The sequence below is a fragment of the Eupeodes corollae genome, chromosome 1 (assembly GCF_945859685.1).
Source record: "Eupeodes corollae chromosome 1, idEupCoro1.1, whole genome shotgun sequence".
Taxonomy (NCBI): domain Eukaryota; kingdom Metazoa; phylum Arthropoda; class Insecta; order Diptera; family Syrphidae; genus Eupeodes; species Eupeodes corollae.
The window spans coordinates 95,595,673-95,607,781 of NC_079147.1; the positions used below are offsets into that span (position 1 = coordinate 95,595,673).

General features: G+C 32.2%; 1 long non-coding RNA gene across 1 annotated transcript in view; it reads right to left on the reverse strand.

Moving 5' to 3' along the window:
• Nucleotides 1–3,320: 3,320 nt before the first annotated feature.
• Nucleotides 3,321–12,109, reverse strand: part of LOC129939980 (uncharacterized) — a 65,596-nt gene continuing 56,807 nt past the window's right edge. Inside the window, exon 2 of the long non-coding RNA XR_008780587.1 lies at nt 3,321–4,732. This is a non-coding gene — a long non-coding RNA (uncharacterized LOC129939980). The remainder of the gene's footprint in view (nt 4,733–12,109) is intronic.

The window sequence follows — 12,109 nt, forward strand, 5'->3', positions numbered from 1 at the left end:
AAAAATAATAATAAAACAAAATTAAATAAATAATTATTATTCAATTTGCACAAAACTCTTTTAATGTAAATGAAATGCTTTTCTACATAAGATTTAAATTGATTCTAGATACAATTTCCTGTAAGTCTAAAGGTTGATTTTTTGGCTATAATCTTTTTGGAAATACTGGTTATAGCAGCTAACGTAATTGGAAATTGAATTTTATCATCTAAATGCGCGCTACTCCCATTTAATGGTCAATTTACTCGACCCACTGAAGCGGCTATTCGGGCTATTGTGACTTAATTTCGCTCCAAATTTATATTGTTGGACATCAAACCACCAATACGCTTACGTAGAGTGCGAACTGAAGAAAATATCCCAGATGTATCGGCCAGTGTTAATGATGACCATCAATTATCGATTCGTCGTGCAAAATTTTGCGAAAGGACGGACGGTACGATGGGCTCTTGGAAAGTTGGCTGCAGATCCACTTTTTAACCGACAATTTATGTTCAGCGACGAAGCTCATTTTAGGCCCAAAATGTAAGAGCTTGACTTGTATAACATGTGGTGTCAACAAGACTCATGTCTATATAGACAAGCCCGCTTTAATTGGCGCATTACAAGACAACATTGAAGCATTTATTCTTAAGATACCTGCCAAAATGTTGGAAAGAGTATGCCAAAATTGGACTAATTGGATGGACCGTTTGAGGCGCAGTCAATGTCAACATTTGCATGAAATACCAATCTATTCAAATAAAGATTTCATGTATTTTTTGAATAGTATTTGTTTTTTTTTTTGAAAAACTTTCCTATAGCTTTTAAAAATTACCCTATACTATGTTACAACTTATCTTATTTTAATGATACTCGAAAATTAATCGTAATAAATAACAGAAAATTACACGAGTTGGAGAAAATAAGCACTGAGGTGAGTCGTAAAATATTATTCCAACATAAGCCGTTGCTATCCCCGCTATTATTCTAAAAAGGAGTTCTTCCTACCCTAGAAAAACCCTTGCGTAAGCTAATCAATCAATCCTCTATTCCAAAATATTATTTTGGCGTCGTCTAGTGTATTTAATTTTTTATTAGACAGATTCAAGTCGGTCAGTTATTCCTTGAGCATAACTTTTTCTGTACTCTAAATTAAAGAAATTCGTTCTTTCGCCATACTATGTGAATATGGAAAGCATTATCGAATTCTGTTTTTCCTGTCATTCCAATGTTCAAGAATTTAATATTACCTTCACTTACTTTTTAACCCCTACATTTTTCCCAATTGTATGCCATATCAGAATAACCTTTGAATATGTGCTTATTAACTTAAAATAGAAAGTTATTATAATACTGCGACATTTTTTTCTTTGTTTATAGCTCAAGAACCAGTAGAGATATCGACTCCAAAAAAATGTTGTTATACAGATAATAGGGCAAAACGATGCAGAAAGGGCTCTTAAGAAAATTGAGTGGGTGGTTTTTTTACCGTAGCAGTTTAAAAAAAGGTGAACATTTTGGTTAACCCTAAATATCTCATGAACCAAAAACGCTAGAGACTTGAATTCAATTTTATATAATATATTGTATCATAATACCAAACAAGTATATTTTTGAAAAACAAATTTATCACCTCGAAAATTTTACGAATACAAAATGATTTTATCTCCAAAACAATTTTTTGCTACGAAAAATAGAGTTTTTTACATCTGCTAAAATTTTGAGAAAAATTAATATGATAGTTTTTTTTATAAAACATAAAAACTTTAGAAAACATTATTTGATGTTGGTAAAAATTGAAATTTGACTCAAATATCTTTTCAAAACCTTGAGATATGGGCTTTAAACTACTTTTATTTTTTGTAAAATATATTATTGTTAACATTCAGTAAAATTTTGAGAAAAATCAAATGAACAGTTTTTTTACAAAAAATAAAAACCTAAACAAACAAATTAATAAAAGTTGGTAAAAATTGATTTTCGACTCAAATATCTTTTTAAAATCTTAAGATATTGGCTTAGAACTACTTTTATTTTTGGAAAAATATTGTTGTCAACATTCATTCAAATTTTGGGAAAAATCGTATTGACATTTTTTTTACAAAAAAAAAAACGTAGCAAAAAAACAATACTAACACTTTGTAAAAATTTACTTTCGACTCAAATAGCTTTTAAAAAATTAAAAATACTATCTTCAAACTTTTTTTATTTCACAGAAAATATTGTTTTCGATATTCAGTGGTTTTTTATATAAATCCAACTGTCCGTTTTTTCATAAAAAAATATCTACAAAAATAGTACGCAAATTTGTTAAAAATTGATTTTCGGTTCTTGATATCTCTCAAATTAATTTTATTCATCCAATTTGTAAAAATTTAAGAAATGCTACTTAAATTGGTAAACATTTGTTTTCGACTAAAAATCTGTTCAACAAAACTAGATTTTCAAACTAAATTTTTTAAGACTAATTCAACTAGCAACTTTTTTAACCCAACCCTACAAACTTTTAAGCAAGACAAATCGACAGACGAGATGGGAAGTTATCAGTGCGGGCGCATCCCAGCCTCTTTTTATTAACAGATTAGATACGGATTCATTTCATCTTTTATTTAATAGACTAACATTTTTCTTAAATTCGTTTGAAATATTAAATGATATCCATTTTAACATATGTATATCTTTTTGGAAATTCCCATTTTATGAACTTGAGTTCTAAGTTTTTACTAAACTTTCCACAAGCATAAGCATTTATTAAAAAACCATCATATCCATATAATGAATAAATTTCATTCAGTTCTATTTTTAAAAATATGATAAACAACATTATTCTAAAAACATATTTCTATATTTTGAGAGGTCTAAAATAGCATATTTTTGAATTAATTTCTATCAAACATAATGCAAATTTTAAAGCATTCATTTCTGTATCAATTGACTCATGTGAAGTTCTTATAACAAATGAATCTATATAAAGTTATTGATATTGATAATATACAGGTATCAAATGTCCAATCAACAATCTAATAAATTCAACTTAAGCTCAACTCGACCGACCTTCCCGACTCCACTTAAATGACTTACCTCTTTTTCAATTTCAATATGTTGTCAAATAAATCCATCAAACTCAAAATTTATAGTATTCAAATTATTTCTTTTCAGAAGCGAAAGTCTACGCCAATACTGACGCTCGTTAAAAATCACGAAATGTCACAAAAGTCATAAACGCCCAAATAATACAACAACATCAGGAAAGGAAAAAATCTCAAATCCAAACGAAACTCTTAACAAAACAAAAACAAATCGAATTAAATTAAAATGCAATAAAACGACACTTTGAGTGAAATTTTCAATAAACTTGATAGTTTTTATTGCAATCATTTACGCTCAACGATAATCGTACAATAATCGTAAAAAAATCATAAAACCTGCCGTTGTTGCCGCAACAGCAGCAGAAGCAGCAACAGCAACAGCAGCAGCAGCACAGAATTAAGTTAATGGTGGTTTTTGGTTATGGTTTGGTTCGGGCGGTGGTGACGGTGCTGGTGATGATGATGACGATGCTTTGGTAGAGAGCGGTAGGTATTGGTGGTGGTGGTTGCGATGGTAAATGGTGATGTTGATGGTTTTGAAGTAAAGGCGACATTGGCGAGATTGTTTCTGGTGGTGTTAAGTAGATATCACAAGTGTCCGCCTTTGATTTTACGAGCTCTGAAATGGCTTCAGCAGTTAGGTACTAAAAGAACAAGAACAACCCATATAAAGTCGTAAGAACTCTTCTTGAAGAGACACCATTCTGACATCTTTCCTATGCGGGGTCCACTCTGCCGTATCTACATAAACTTCTAGGTAGGTAAGAAAAGCGCGCTCCTGATTGGATTCAGTATGAAGAAATGTGAGAGATGAGTCGTAAAATTCCCGAACAAAAGGAACATATCAACACCGGTTACGGCTTATAAAACGCACCATCTATCCTACAGACTCTCCATTTAATGAATGTTTAACCACTCACTTGACGTTGGCTGTCAAAAGAAGCGTCTTCCCAGCGTTCTTACACATACAACATTTTACATGCGCCCTTCGTGCTCTCTGTGTGGCTTAAGGTTACATTGGCGGTTATGGCACGGCTATAATCTTTTGCTTCCGTACAGCGTTTATGACTTCTTTTTACGACTTAGCGCCCTCTATGACACTTGTTGTCTATCCCCATAGATTCTTATTCATCCTCAACGCACAAAATAAAACCATCAAACGCTCGAACAAAGAATTCGAATGAGCTACGTTTTCGTTGATTGTTATGTCACATTTCTACGGTACTATTCTGATAGACTGTTTCCATGATATGACGATTACGATGATGATGATCAGGGCGAAGGTCGTTTTCATTTTTACGACAATTTTACGATCAGACAATCAGTTATCGTGATGGTGTTTTGTTTAGCCTATAACATTGGCGTTTAATAGTAATAAAATACTTCATCAAGTGACTCGAGCCAAAGTTATGGCCCACTTCAAATTTTATGTACTCTCGTATACAATACAATATATTATATCTTCTTTGGTATTGTCTATAGGGCCGCATAAAAAGTCCATAAAAAAGGATAGTAAAATATAATCATTTAACTGTTTGTTTTGACGGAAGATTGTCAATTAGGTTGTTCTTATGCATGAGTCGGCTGAAGTGATTTCGGTAGATATTTATTATTTATTCTTTTACGAGCATTTGCGGTTGTAAGCAAGCACATTTATAGACCTGAAATTAGAAGATAAAATGGAAATTAATTTTGTAATACAATTATTAAATATTCTGTGTTGTTTGTTATATTTATATGAATAAAAACTATATGTAGTAGTAAGCTCGCATAAAAGATATTTTATAAGTCAATTTTAGGCAAATTTTGAATGGGAATACTGGTTTGATGGTTTTTTGATATAGTTACTGCTTGACATTTACATATTTATAAATATGAGTGAAGGTTGTATATGTGATGGAAAATTAGTTATAAAGAAATTAATAAGGTAACGCAACAGTCCGTGTGCGAGTACTGTTGTCAGGGATGGATGGGACCTACAGTTTTAAGATGAATCCGTAATGAATAATTTGAGAAAGCACTTTCCATGAAAAGAATTACTCTTTGAAGATTTGTCAATTCCTCACAAGAAGCATTGAATAAAACAATTGATGGCACGGACAATAACCATTTAGCCACGGGTACCATAGTTGACCACTATAACAACGCAAAGAAAAAATGTTTTTCTTTCAATCAACATCAATTTTTTACTAATTTTGCGAACTATTTTTTGAAGATTTTATATTTTTGTATAAAAAACGGACCGTTCGATTTATTATAGCAAAATAACTGAATGTTGACAACAATATTTTCTGTGAGATAAGATTAGTTTGAAGCAAAATCTTTTAATATTTGAAAAGGTATTTGAGTCGAAAGTAAATTTTTACCAAGTGGTAGTAGTGTTTTTTGTTAAGGTTTTTATTTTTGTGTAAGAAAACTGTCAATTTGTGTTGTGTTTTTGATAGAATAAAACAATCAATATTTCACAATTAATTCATACTTGTAATTCATAATTTCATAATGCATAGTTAATTAAAATTATACTACACGATTGTAGTAATCTAATGCTAATTACAATTAAGAGGTAATATTTAAATATAGTTTGATGCGGCTATGATGAGAGCTGATGATGAACTGATTGTCTTTTTGAATAAGTGGTTGAGCTGAGCTATTGTTGACAGATGTTTGTTTTAATACTCATCATTCCTTCCCACCAATTCTTGAAGACCCTCAACACTGAAATCTTACGATGGGGTTTCTTATGCGGCCGGAACGTCTGGGTGAATCTCGGGTACTAACATGGTTTGGATACTCTTCCGAAGTTCGGCTTAGTATTTCAGATTGAACATCTCTGGTAAATATACAGTTTGAATTTAACATATTTGATTTACATATTTGATCATTTGGTGTTTGATCAGAAGCAGGAATAGTATTCGATAATAGTCGAGCTGTGGTAAAACTATCATTAGTGGTTTCGGCTCTGGTACGTAACTGATTCTTATGACACTTCCAATTGCGTTTTATAGTGAGTACCAAGAAAGTAATTGCACCGAGTTGCGAGATTATAAAACCTTTAATCCATTTGGGCCTTTTGCATAGTTGCGAGAAAAAACATTTTGATTCACAAAGAATGTAGGGTGAGATTGACTTCTAGTACCTGGTTTGTTGCATGGCATTGTCTGTGATAGAACGGTCCGTTGCTCTCGACCATGCAAAATTTCAGCAGGTGACTTCCCTGTAACTGTATTCGGTATTGTTCGGTACGTCATGAGATATTTTGAAATTGCTATCTTCTTCTCCATTTGAGGCTAAATGAAATGGAGCTGTGCGTAAGTGCTGCGTTCCATTGAACCGACAAAAATCTACAAAGTCTTTCGATGAAAACTGGCTGCCATTGTCAGTAACAATAACTTCTGGTAACCCCTCCAATGCAAATATTTTCGAAAGTGCTTTAATTGTCGATGATGAAGCTGCTTCCTTCATTGGAATTACAAATGGAAATCTTGAGAGGGCATCAACACAAATCAACCACATTTGGTTTAAAAATGGCCCAGCAAAACCGAAATGAATACGCTCCCAAGGCTTCTTAGATTGCGGCCACGGGATAAACTGCTTTGGACGATCGACTGCTGATGATTGGCAAAAAAAAAACTTTTTTACATTGGATTCAATGCTTTGAGCAATGTTGGGCCACCAGCAATACCTTCGAGCAAGTTGTTTTGTGCGGACTATACCCCAATGGGCCTCATGGAGCATTTAAAGTACTCGAACTTGAAGGTTATCTGGAACTATTACTCGAATATAATCCGTTTTGAGCAATATAACAAACTTGTGCGTTGTGAGAGAATTTCGTCTATTGAAAAATGGCAGCAAAATATTTTCTATAGGAAGCAGTTTTTCTGGCGATCCAGAAAACTTTACTTTTTTAAGAACAATATCTTTACGCGTCTCTTCTGCAATTTTATGGGAATTGACTGGAAAGTTTTCTACTTTTTCTTCCATTTCTAAAGTAAGTTCTTGGCAAGATTCTTCCGTGGCATCAAAATAGAGATCTGGAGCATCGGCGTTGGCATTTTGGCTTGAAGTTTTGTATCGAATTTCATGATTGATACCCTTTAAAATAAGAGCACAACGAGTTAACCGACATGTAGTCATCATTGGTAGCTTTTTACTTGGATGAAATAATGTTAAAAGCGGCTTATGGTCAGTATACAAGATAAATTTACTTGGATGAAATAATGTTAATAGCGGCTTATGGTCACTATAAAAGATAAATTTTCGGCCAAACAAATACTGTCGAAATTTTGTGACTCCAAAAGAAATTAAAAAGGCCTAATTCTCAATTTGGCTGTAGTTGCGCTGTGAGTCACTTCAAGTCTTTGAAGCATGAGCTATGGGCTGCTCTGAGATGACTGCACCAAGACCGTAGTATGACGCATCTGTTACTAAAACAATTTTTTTTCAAAATGTGCAGAATGTTGAAAATAACATTTCATATAAGGCAAAACTAGTTTTAAATCTCAAATTTTTGAAAAGATATTTGAGTCTAAAAAATCTATTCTTACGAATTTTTAATAATTTTTGTTTAGTTTTTTTTCAAATTTTTTCTGACTTATAAAAAAATGCCATAAGTTGGATTTTTTTTCAAAAATATACTTGTTTTGTATCACGTTACATTATATAATTAAAAACTTATTTCAAGTCTCTAGCATTATTGGTTCATAAACAAATAATAAAAAATTAAATGTATATTTTTTTTTTTAAAAAAGTTGGAATTCATTGGGTTTGAGGCAAAAATTGACTGCGATATCAAGTTAAGGTGGAATTAAAATGGACCTATAAACTGAAAACTAAAAACCGAGATATGGGAAGTAAAATTTCATTCCATCAATTAAAAATGTTTTGAACATAAAATCATAAAAGAAGTATAACTTTAAATATATCTTTTGAAGATGAAAAATAAAGATATACCTCTTTGAACCTGAAAACCATAAGTTTAGTTTTTATTTTAAGGAAAACCAACATCCGATTATTCAATGGACATTTTTTACAAGTACAAAACTTTGAAAAATAATAAAACAAAGATTGCATATGACAAATAAACGCATATACCTGCTTGTCGTATTTAAAACTTTTCTACAATAACGTGGCGAATGTTGCCGTCCAAGACTAGCGTCACTGTCTCAAAAAAAAGTCTCAATTCAAAAATATGTGTTAAACTTGTAACCCTAATTTTACGAACATTTTGGCTCACTCTTGAAATTCGCTTTCTTTTAAGTTTTCAATCAAATATTGACCAATACCAATACTAATGCACAGTAAAATATTATTTTTATTTTATTATTAACGCCAAACTCAATGTTGTACCTTTATATGAAACACAGTGTAATCATAAGGTAATAAGATAACAGTTAGAAAGTAAGTTTTAATACAAATTGGTTTTAAATTGATGATAATTACAATTAAAACGAAAGGGTGTTCCACATTCGCGTAGTACGGCTAAAGAACAAATATCTGTGCTCTATGATAAGAAATAAGTTTGGCTCAATGGTAAACCTATAGCCATTTCTAGTATTGAGCTTAAATTGCTTAGGAATGGAACTGTCTATTTCCCTAGAGTATTAGGTTAGGTTAATGAGTTAAAATAGCTGTCCGTGATGGAGTAGGATACACTAAGGCCAATTTAATGGCTCATTATGATACCACATGAATCTTGAGGCTTTCTTCTAAGTTCAATGAAACATGACTGATTATGTTAATGTAATTGAGATCTTTATAGAAGAATTATCCTTGGTAATTCTTGCGTTTTTGTCATAACATATATCACGTTTAAGCCAGGACAAGAAATCTTTTATTGCCAAGAGACCTTCACCAACTCTTGAATAGCACAGCTTGCAGCTATTTGTTTTCTAACTATATCAAGAGGTGTATGGTGGAGTAGGGAGCCCACTGCCACAGATGAGGTCGTGGGAAGTGATTCGCTTATACATAGATAAGCTTTTTATAAAGCAATTCACCATACTGCCACACTGTTCATTTAAATCCGTCTGATCATCGATATGTATAACCAATGTGTTATTCGGAGTTGTAAGCCCCATTTATTGCCAGTAACTTTTTTGCAAGAAAAGAGATCTTAAGTCATTAGAGCCTTAGACTACGTAAATATAAAGGTACAAAACTTGAAAATTTCCGACGATATGTTCCATTAAATCATTTACTCAGATATTATTGTTATTAATAATTCTAAAAAAAATGTTTGAATACTTGAATACAACCCAAAAGGCTTAAATAAGTTTCCCTGAGAATATCAAGTTTTTCAGTTTCATTAATGCAAGCGCCATAGATCTAGAGCTTGTTCACATATTACATTCTAGTTCCATATTTTAATTCGTACAGAATGATTTGACTATCTCAACAATATCATTTTGAGAGGCGTTTCAAATTCTGAATTCTTATTTTAAAGGCTGGTACAACCTATGTATATCTTGCTTGTGATCCTATCATGTATTTGAAGGACATTTCCAATTAAGTCATTCTTTGAACATAGAAAGTAAGACACTAGAAGCACAAACTAATATTCAATAAATTGTAATTCAATACATTTCCATTTTTCTGTCTAATTTCGACACAGAAAACCAGCTACTTCTATGATTATACTTAAAACATATAGGATTAGCTTGTCAGTTCTTTTCAGATATCCGACCACATGTCATATACACCATATGAGTATTGAGTATGTCCCTTTATTGAGGCGTAGCCAACAGCCAAAAACCATTCATCTTACTTTTTTTCTAAATTTATATGACAACTTATAATGAAGAATAACACATTTACATGAGGATACATCCGACACACAAAGTACCAGTAAGTAGGTACATGCATGTAAGTATTCAAGATGGCTGCAATAGAAAAAGGAAATCATGTGTAACCGCACATATGTTCCCACAAAATGTAAGAAAAAGCATCCCTTTTTGAAGATATGTCGCCTTTCGAATGGAAGAAATCAAAAATATCATAAGGCAAGTGATGCGACCAAATGCATTAGCAGCGTGTCACCACATTATGGGACAATCTAGAATACCACAGATAACCCTTTTACTTTGAATTGAATTATTATAAAACAGTGACATAATTATTCATTACTCCAGTCCAAGGATATGTATTACAACAGCTGTTGAATCCTATGTCTATGGCACTGTTGACAGACCTATTCAAGTATAAAGGACAATTTTCACCTTATTTTCTTTCATCTCCTCACAAAAGGATCAAAAACACAAACAACCAAATTATGAATTGCCCCTTTTGCCATTGTATATAGTACATATGATGTACTTTTGCAGGCGCTAAATTTTAAATGGCCACCAATACTGCGACAATAAATAATAATTCCAGGACATTCAATATCGCACCAACACACTTTCAAAAAATTAGAAAGTTTTCTCCTCCTGCTTCTCTGATGGTGGTTTGTTATCAGATGTATCATACCGCATCCTGGCTTTTTGGGACACAAGGATTCTAACTGTTGAAAAAAGGCTCAACAACCCGAAACAAAACAACTGTCTATTAGACTGGCATTCTGATCCTATAACAAACCGACAAAACTAAAAAATTCAAATAGACACACTGTACAAAAATAGGTAGATAGATATTACAACAAAATAGCAAAAAATAATGCAACAACAGGGCTGCTAAATGGCGTGACAATGATGAGCCCTTACCTAACCTACAAAACAAAATTGCTATGCCACACCGTGTAACGAGCGAAAGCCGATCTTCAAAAATGTTATGATTTATTACTGCCCCTGCAAACACCGATGAGGGAATACAATGGCCAAGAAAATATGAATTTTCTTGTTGTTATTGTAGTTCCTGTTCATATGCTTATACTGGTCTAGGATACCTTTACTCACCTATAAACAGACATAAATCCTTATGACATTGGAAATGTAAAATATTGGTTCAAATCTGATAGATTTTTGTTTTGTTTAAAATCTCAAGGAGATAACAAGGTCCATGACAACTATAAGTTGCCAACTTTCTCAATAAAAAATCAACCAATTTTTAAGGACATCCAACAAACAGCAACAAACGCTACTTCGAGTCTAATATGAGGATAGGTATAGGTAAGTCCTATCTACCTTTAAAAAATAAATCTTTTTTTTATGATTTATGAATTATTTTGGTTTTTGTCCTTCAATGCAGTCATAATTTTACACTTTGTTGGTGTCCTTAAAATCCCACATTTATTACATAGCCATTAGATTAAGGATAATGAGGATTCTCTCAAAATTATTATGAAGGTTGGTGTATAATAGACAATCTTTTAAACAAAACAAAGAAAAATAGGAAATAGCTATAAAAAAATTGTTTTGAAGTTATAAAAAAAAATTGTTTAAGTGACTTTTTTGTTTCTATAAACGTATTTATAGTTCATTGAGACGAAAGTATGTATATTGGTATTCGGAAAGTATAGTTATGAAATATTTTCAAGGCATTTCATATTTCAAGGACTCACTATTTAAACATTTTTCAAACAATAAAGTAAGAAACTAAAAAAAAAATCAGGTTTGTTTTGTCGTTCGGGTCGGAGCAATATTTTCTCAAAATAGTTATACGTTCAGTTGAGGCTCCACAATATATGAAGCTTCAACAAAAACCATTTTTAAATAGCTTAAGTTGCTTGTGCCTTGGGTTTAGTTAACAAACACTGAAAGGGATTCAAATACAAATTGTGAGCAATACGAAAAAAGGTAGGGGATAAAAAGGAGGTGTCATTGTACATTCATTTTGAATTCTTGAAAATTGGAATGAGAGGAAAAGATGGAGCACGGTAAGTTATAACACATCCGTGTAGTACGGCTAAAGAACAAATCTCTGTACTTCACAGTACGGCCGAAGTTTGGCTTAAGGATTAAGTGATGGGTATTCCTAGAAGCGCGAGTAAATGTGTTGAACTGTTAAATGAGAGGAATGCAACTGGCTATTTCACAAGAGAATATAGTCCGTTGAAATGACGGTAAAACAGGGTGAGAAAACAAACTTTACGACTATGTTCGAGT